Below are 8,735 nucleotides of genomic sequence, written 5' to 3' on the forward strand. Positions count from 1 at the left end.
TTCTTTTTGCTGCTACTGACGAACACGGTTACCCCTCTGAAACAAGCGAAGGAGTTTCTCTGGGATTGATTGCAAATGTGGAGGGTGGGGCAAGAGGGGGAAACTGATTGGTTGTGAGTGAAATAGCAGCCATGCAGCAAGAGATGCAGCAGAGAGCGGGGCCCTGGAGGAAGCAGAGACCGGGCTGCCTTTGGGAGCAGCAGACTTGGGCTTCTGAGCAAGGGACCTGCCTCCTGTTTGTTCCTGCTGGGCGCAGTGGACCGGACTCTGCCTGCGTTCTCTCCCTGGCTGGAGGGTGCAGGAGCAGAGCCCTGAGCCTGGGACACGGTGCGGCCAGCAGAGGGGAGCAGAGAGCCCAAAGCTTAGCCTGGGGTGCACAGCGAACGCAAGCTCCTTCCTGGGTGCGTGCTAGGACTGGGAGCAGGAGCCTGTCACCCCGTCACCCCACCCACTCACGTTCCCAGGCACTTGTAACAGGCCAAACCTGTTGGAGCCGCTAGCCTGCCTCTCTGCCCGGGGGTGGCCCTGCTTGTCCAAGGAGGGGGTGCGACCCACCCCAGGCAGGTCTGAGCAGTGAGAGGAGACGTGTGGGAGCCCCTGGGCAATTGGCTCTAATCTCCGCATATAGCTCGGGCAGCAGGCCCGAACAGGCCCGAGGAGAGCAGCTGGGACCCATGGGACTCAGCCATCTGACTGCCAGCTCCCCTCCCTGTCCTGGGCCTCTCCCCTGTCCCAGGGCTGGTCCTCATGTCCCATGTTTGTCTTTCTTCCACAGGACAGAAGCGACTTTATCTGTACAAAGTGCAAACTGGTCTCCATATTGGAACAGAAGGTTCGAGATCTGGAGAAACAAGTATCAATCCTGCGTTGCATAAGCGAAAATGAAGATTTCCTGGACAGACGTCAGGATATGCTTCTACGGGCACAACGTTCTGAAGAATCAGAGCAGGCTGCGCAGCAGAGACAGAAGACGGTGAAGAAAATTGACAATGTGACCTCCAGAAGAAGAAAGAGGAGCGTCCACGTACCAGCAATGCAGATACGGGTGAGCAATGCGGAGAGTGGACTAGATGATACATCTGAGGGAAGGGAGCAGAAGGAGACTCCACCGATTGGAAGGCATGAGATGCACTGTCCTAGGGATGGGGGTTCCACGGCCACCGCTCCCAAGAGAAGGAGGCGGATGGTGGTGGTCGGGGACTCCCTCCTCAGGGGGACTGAGTCATCTATCTGCCATCCCAACCGGGAAAACCGAGAAGTGTGCTGCTTGCCAGGAGCTAGGATTCACGATGTGATGGAGAGACTGCCGAGACTCATCAAGCCCTCGGATCGCTACCCCTTCCTGCTTCTCCACGTGGGCACCAATGATACTGCCAAGAATGAAGTGGATCATTGCAGACTACGTGGCTCTGGGAAGAAGGATAAAGGAGTTTGAGGCGCAAGTGGTGTTCTCGTCCATCCTCCCTGTGGAAGGAAAAGGCCTGGGTAGAGACCGTCGAATCGTGGAAGTAAACGAATGGCTACGCAGGTGGTGTCAGAGAGAAGGCTTTGGATTCTTCGACCATGGGATGGTGTTCCAAGAAGGAGGAGTGCTAGGCAGAGATGGGCTCCACCTAACGAAGAGAGGGAAGAACATCTTTGCAAGCAGGCTGGCTAACCTAGTGAGGAGGGCTTTAAACTAGGTTCACTGGGGGAAGGAGACCAAAGCCCTGAGGTAAGTGGGGAAACGGGATACCAGGAGGAAGCACGAGCAGGAGAGCGCAAGAGGGGAGGACTCCTGTCTCATACTGAGAAAGCAGGACGATCAGCCAGTTATCTTAAGTACCAGGCAAATTGGCTGAAACTGTAGTGAAGAACAGAATTATCAGACACATAGATTAACACAATTTGTTGGGGAAGCGTCAACATGGTTTTTGTAAAGGGAAATCAAGCCTCTCCAATCTACTAGAATTCTTTGATGGGGTCAACAAGCATGTAGACAAGGGTGATCCAGTGGATATAGTGTAGTTGGACTTTCAGAAAGCCTTTGACAAGATCCCTCTTAAGCAAATTAATCTGTCATGGGATCAGAGGGAAGGTCGTCTCATGGATCAGTAGGAATAAATGGTCAGTTTTCAGAATGGAGAAAGGTAAATAGTGGTGTCCCCCGGGGTCTGTACAGGGCCCAGCCAGAGCCCATTTCTGCCCCTTGTGCCTTGGGTATCCCTGCATGGGTCTCTGGCCCTTGCATCCCAGGTGGAGCCAGCCTTACAGCCACCCTTGGGGGAGGAGCAGGGCAGTTTTGTCCCCTTCCATGGGGGAAACTGAGGCACAGAGCCAGGAAGGGGCTGGCCCTGTTGTTCAGGCACGGGGGTGGAACTCAGAACTGGGCTCCCTTCTGGGACCCCTGCCAGCCCTGGATCTCTGAAGGCACTGCTTCCCATCAGTACATCAGGGATAATAGCCCTGGCCCACATATGTGCCTGCTGCCATGGTGAAGGGGCACAGCTCAGCCTAGGTACAGGGCTTTAGCTGGTCCTCAGGCCGCCAGCCCAGGGCTGGGCACAGCACCCAGGGCCTTACCACAAGCCTCTCCTGGCTCCGCTCACTCACCAGACAGCAGAAGGGCTGGGACCTCCTCTGGCAAGGGGGCAGGAAGCTGCCCCAGGGCCCAGCCACGCTGACACTTCCCCACAAGGTGCTATTTGCACTTATTGCATTAGCCGCCTGGTGAGCTGGACCCAGTCTACAGACCCCGACGCTGTCCACACGGGGCCACCAGGAGATAGCGGACAGCACCGACTCCAACTCGTTCCTGGCCTGGGCCTGGATCAGAGCCAGCACCCCCTAGAGGGGAAAGAGCCTATGTTCCTTTCCCCCCCCCACCCCACAGCCAGCCAGTGCCCCACCCAAGGGGCCGGAGCGGAGCAGGCACCCCTAGAGGGGAAAGGCCCTGTTTCAGGCTGGACGCCCCATTGCAGTGGCTCAGCGAGGGGTGTGTACCTGAGGTGCTGCCCATGCACTCCGGAGTTGGGTGCTGTTGAGGTGGGAGCTCGGCACCTCACTGGCTTCTCTGAGGGATTTCCTCCGACTCAGCCCTCTCGGCAGTGTTATTTGCTCAGTGCTTCACCCCGGCAATCCCCGTGGGCGGGTGGAGCCAATTGGGGCACAGGAGGGAGAGCTGGCCTCAACAAGAAAGCCCAGAGAACAGGGACCAAGGCACCCACTCCCCAGAGCTGCTGGGCACAGGAACGGGGTGCCAGGTCCTGCCCGAGTCTCCCAGAAGAGAGACAGAGTCTGTCCCGGGCCTGTATTTGCAGGGGCAGTTGGTGAGTGCCAAGGTGTACGTGGGCCGGGCAGTCCCCTGGCCTTGCTGCCCTCCACGCATTGATGTCCCCATTTCTCTCTGTGGGTGCTCTCCTCAAGGATCTCCACAGTTGGCAATGCCCCAATGGGGTGACCTTCCCCCAGACTCACGCAGTGCTGACCCACCAGGCTCCTGAGTAAGGGGGGGGGGGCACAGGAACCCCCAGCCTCACTGGCGTTACCTCTTCTCTGCACCGCACCCAGCCTGCTGCCTGCCGGGGGTTGCAAGAGCTGCTGTGCTGACGGTGCCCGGCTGCCTGGCATTCCCGATGTGTCAACCTGCCGTGATGAGCCTGATGCTGGTTCAAGGGTTAGAGTTTTATCTGCGGGGAGGTACCAAAGTCTACAGGGTTCAGCCTTGGTGCCTGGGGCAAGGTCCCCTGAGCTGGAATCCACAGGGATGGGAAAGGCCCCACCCAGTCCCTCTCCTGGGCCCAGAGCAGGACTCACCCACCCCCTGCGCTGCCCCTAGCGGGAGCCTGGCATCCATACTGGCCAGCAGGCTTGGTAAGCATCACTGCCCTGCCTGCCCGAGGATAACATGGCAGAGCCAGTACAGCTCCGTCCTGGGCGGCTCCACCCCACAGCGGCCTGCAGCCCTATGCTCTCTGCCAGCGTGACTGCTCCCCCGCCGCCCTATCCCATATGGGCCCAGCTCTCGTTACCTGCCCCACCCTGTGCGTGTGTTCCCACGACTGTGTGACGACCCCCAGGCTGTCAGCTGGGTTCCCTCCTGCTCATGTCCTGGCCCCTGGCCATTGCTCTGTCCTCACAGCTCCTCCCAATTGAGTGCCCCCCCCCCCAGCAAGCAGTTAAGTTGGATGGGCCCTCAGCCCACCCCATGTGGGCCCCCCCTGCGCCCCACCCCAGAGCGCCTTCCGTGTTTGCCAACCAGCAGGGGAGCATTGACTGCAGCTGTGAGGGACCGGCCTCAGGACGCCTGGGTTCTGCAGTGTCTCAGTCAGTCACTCCAGGAGTAGGGGGGGCTATCCAGGCTCAGGGGCCCTGCAGCGGGTGGGGAAGGAGGCCACTGACAGGAGTCAGCAGAGCCTCATTCAAAGGGAGGCAGAGTTTGGAGGTGGCACAGAGCCTCCAGGAGGTTCAGGAGGCACCACTGCCCGAGTGCCAGGGCCCCTGGTTGGAGGGAGCCCTAACCCTGTGACCCGCTGCAGCCAGCAGAGGGGGACAGAGAGCCACAGCAGGGGGGTTAGTGTGGGGAACACAGCAAACAACCCCTTCCTGGAGAGGTCCGGGCATGGAGAGGTGGGTGTCCAGGCTGGGAACATGGGCCATTCCCGTTAGCAGTGAGTGCCTGTGCCCTGGTAATCACCAGGCTGGCAGCACCCCCACATGGGACCATCACGCAGCCACCCAGCTGCCCACGTTCCCAGACGCCTGGAGCTGGCCAAAGCTGTTTGAGGCCGGAGTGACCCTAGAAACGTACGCTGGCCTAGCAATGCGGGTTATGGGGGTGATTTCTTCACATTTCTATACCAGCTAGAGCATCCAAATCCAAATCCTTTTGCCACTATAGTTTATTTTGCTCAGGGAACTGGCAAACGGACTTTCCCCTGGGGTTTGCCCACCTGGCTACAGTGATGTTGTCACGATATTCCTATCAGGATAGCTATCCCAGCACACCTCTCCTAGGCTAGGTCTACACTACAGCGGGGGGTCGACCTAAGATACGCAACTTCAGCTACGTGAATAGTGTAGCTGAAGTGGCGTATTTTAGGTCGACTTACCTGGCTGTGAGGACGGCGGCAAGTCGACTGCTGCCGCACCGCCGTCGACTCCGCTACCGCCTCTTGCCGCGGTGGATTTCCGGAGTCGACGGTAGAGCCATCAGGGATCGATTTTATCGCGTCTTCACTAGACGCGGTAAGTCAATCCCCGATAGACCGATTGCTACCCGCCGGATCGGCGGGTAGTGAAGACGTGCCCCTAGCACTCCTTAGGGACTGCAGCCACTGCCTGCCAAGGACAGGGTACCTGCTATCCCCTGGCGACATGGGATGGCTCCTGGACTGCACAGGCCCCTGGGAAGGGATGAGCTCATTCACCCAAAAGCTTCCCCAAGGATGAGGGGGTGCTACTCCCTCCCAGGGGGCTCCCAAGGGGGCGTGAGCAGCAACAGGGCACATGAGGGCCAAAGAGAAGGCAGGAGCCCCAGGGCAACTGACCCCGATCTCCCTATCTGGCTCCTCCTGGGGCAGGCTGGAGATCAGCTGGGATCCACAGCCATGGAGCAGCCAGCTCCCCTCCCTGTCCTGGGCATGTCCCCTGGCCCAGGGCCGGTCCTTAGGGACACAATTCGAGTCAGAGGAGATTTGCACTGGGGTAAACAGCTGCACTCCCTATCTCAGGTCCTTATCCAGCCCAGGGCCGGCTCCAGGGTTTTGGCCGCCCCAAGCAGCCAAAAAAAAAAAAAAAAGCTGCGATCACGATCTGTGGCGGCAATTCGGCGGGAAGTCCTTCGCTCCGAGCCGGAGTGAGGGACTGTCCGCCGAATTGCCGCCGAATAGCTGGACGTGCCGCCCCTCTCCGGAGTGGCCGCCCCAAGCACCTGCTTGACAAGCTAGTGCCTGGAGCCGGCCCTGATCCAGCCCCTGTCACTGCAGTATCTGGACACCTCACACACGTTTGTGTGTTTATCCTTTCACCCCCAGTGCAGCAGGGCCGGGTTGTGAGCCCCATTGCACAGCTGGGAGCTGGGGCACAGAGGCTAAGGGACATGCCTAAGGGCACCGAGGGCTTCTGTAGCAGAGCAGGGAATTGAACCCTGGTCTTCCTGGCAGCCCTGAATATTCACACACCTGCTCGGCCTCCCTCCTCTAACACGAGTCTCACCCAGGCCAGCAGCTCACATCTAGCCAGGAGGGGGCCAGGTAAGTGCTGCCCCATGGCTTTCTGCAGCAGTGTCAGGGGCGAGGCTGGCACAGAGGAGAAATGGTGCCGTCTGGACCCTGCCGACTGACTGTGGTGTGTGGCACTAGCCGTTCACACTGTGCTGAGCATGTCCTCTAGCCACAGCACAGAGCCCACCCTCCACTCACGCCAGGTGCCTGACTCACCTGCCATGCCCAGCATGCAGCACACTGATCTGGGCCACAATTAATGTGTTAGACACACTGGCCATTGCTGTCATGCCCAGGGGACCTGCCCTGCTTCCCTGGCGTTTATTCCTCCCATCCACACACAGCACAGCGTCGCCTGGGGCACCTCTCCCATGCATTGCTGCACAGCTGTGATGTACAGCACTTTGCAGGCACCTGCAAAAAAATCTCAGAGCACTGGGGCAGGGCCGCCCAGCAAGGCCGGACCGGCTAAACAGGGCCGGGGAAGCCGGGCCCCCTTCCGGACCGCTGGGCCCCGGTAATTTGTACCGGCTTCCCCCTTCATCGGCCCTGCACTGGGGGACAGCCGTGGGAGAACTGATTGTTCCACAGGAGCTGGATTGTGTAGGTGCTCGCTGAGCCAGGGGCTCATTGCGTTAGTGCCTCAAAAAGTCCACAAATTCAGGCAAGGCCAGGCCTGATTCAAGGAGTGCTGAGAACCTCCATCTCCCGCTAAAGCCAGGGGGTTGGCGTGGACACTCCCAGGAACAGCCCCTCGGGAAGTCACACTTCAGAGGGCTGCGAACGGCTCCCAGAAAGCCAGGCACCCAAACGGGGACGCTGTCACAGCACACGCAAGCTCCATTCACGTTGCTAAAGCAACAGGAAGTAAACATGGCTCTAATGGACTCGCCAGCCTGGACAAGGGCACAACCCCCAATACACCCATTGTCATGGTTGAGTCCCACATCCAAAAGGAAAGGTCCCTCTGGCTACGGGCTGATTGTACCAATCACGCGCGGGCAGCCGCTGTCGCCACTGGGGGTCTAAGGGGCTCTCCCAACCTCAGCAACCATCTCCTCCCCCCAAGGATGGTGTCTCCCCCTCTTTCCATGGTCCCTCTCGCTTGCAGTGGGGGCCCCTGTTGTCCAACCACCCCACGGTCTCCAGTGCAGTACAGCCCTGTGGATCCCACCCCCAGGCTGCAGGCGGGGAACCAAGGCACAGGGGATGCAAGCTTTGTCTACACAGAAAGATTAATCCGGATTAACTGCAGGTGCACAGTTAGGGCTGGTCTACACTGGGGGAGGGGAATCGATCCAAGCTACGCAACTTCAGCTACGCTCAAAGTATCTTGGATCGAATTACCTGGGGTCCACACGGCGCGGGATCGACGGCCGCGGCTCCCCCCTCGACTGCGCTACCGCCGCTCGCTCTGGTGGAGTTCCAGAGTCGATGGGGAGCGCGTTCGGGGATCGATTTATCGCGTCTTAACGAGACACGATCTATGGATCCCGGATAAATCGATTGCTAACTGCCGATACGGCGTGTAGTGTAGACGTACCCTTAAACTGGATCAGCCGCTGCTAAACCGAAGTGAGACCGTGTAGGCCCATCCACACAGGGCCGTACTACTCTGGATTAACGCCACCCACCCCACCAGGCCCGGGCCGCCTCAAGCCCCACGTTCCGTCCGCGCGTGCGCTGAAAGGCCCCGCCCCACCCCCTCCCTGCGTCATAGGAAGGAGTGTATGCCCCCCGCCCACGGCTCTCCGCCAATCCGCGTGTCCGTTATGTGTGTAAATCCGCCCCCATACCACTCCGCCAATCCACTTGGCCGTTCTGGACGTGGCCACGCCCCCTTCCCCTCCACCAATTCGACGGGCCGTCCGGAGGTGACCCCGCCCCCACACAGCTTTCACAATCACCAATCAACCGAGGCCGCCACAAGTGATCCTACCCTAAATCCCATCCCTCCGCCAATTATTTAACCCCATTTAACCTTCGTCACGTCCGCGCTGCCGAATCAGAACTCACGCCCCGCCTCCCGCCCGGCCCCGTAGCCAATGAGACACGAGCTGGACGCTGATTGGCCCTAGCGCTTGCCGGCCCGGGCCTGGCCAGGTCGCTGCAGACTCGGAGCGGAGTGGCGTAGGGGTGCCCGGTGCTGTCCCCGCGGGGGTGAGTTCGGCTCCCCGGCCCCGCGCAGCGCGCGCGGCCCCGCCCCCGGCCCATGCCCGGAACCCCCCCCCTCCCCCGGGGTCGGTCCTCCCGGCCTCGCTCGGGTCACTGGGACCTTCAGGAGCGCAGGCGGCTGCGCATGCGCACGGCAGCTGAGCGGGGCGAGACAAGCCTCGCCCTCTGCTCCTGCTGGGCGGGGCAGGACGCCTGGGTCCCTTGGGCTCGCTGCTGCCCGCCAGACCCAGACGGCGCCAGGATGGGTCCTAGGTCACTCAGCCCCTCCCCGGCAGGGTGAGGGCCCGTCCCGCATGCCTGGGTCCCTGTCCCGGAGCAGGGAGCTGCAGGACCCCTGTGGGAAAGTGCCCTGCACTA

General features: G+C 60.4%; 1 protein-coding gene across 1 annotated transcript in view; it reads left to right on the forward strand.

Moving 5' to 3' along the window:
- Positions 1-8,283: 8,283 nt before the first annotated feature.
- The window catches only part of NDUFS8 (NADH:ubiquinone oxidoreductase core subunit S8), a 2,910-nt gene continuing 2,458 nt past the window's right edge, over positions 8,284-8,735 (forward strand). Inside the window, exon 1 of the mRNA XM_026646249.2 lies at positions 8,284-8,363. The gene's annotated coding sequence lies outside the window, so the exon portion shown is untranslated. The remainder of the gene's footprint in view (positions 8,364-8,735) is intronic.

Source organism: Terrapene carolina, unplaced genomic scaffold (assembly GCF_002925995.2).
Source record: "Terrapene carolina triunguis isolate 2854851 unplaced genomic scaffold, T_m_triunguis-2.0 Scaffold34567, whole genome shotgun sequence".
Taxonomy (NCBI): Eukaryota; Metazoa; Chordata; order Testudines; family Emydidae; genus Terrapene; species Terrapene triunguis.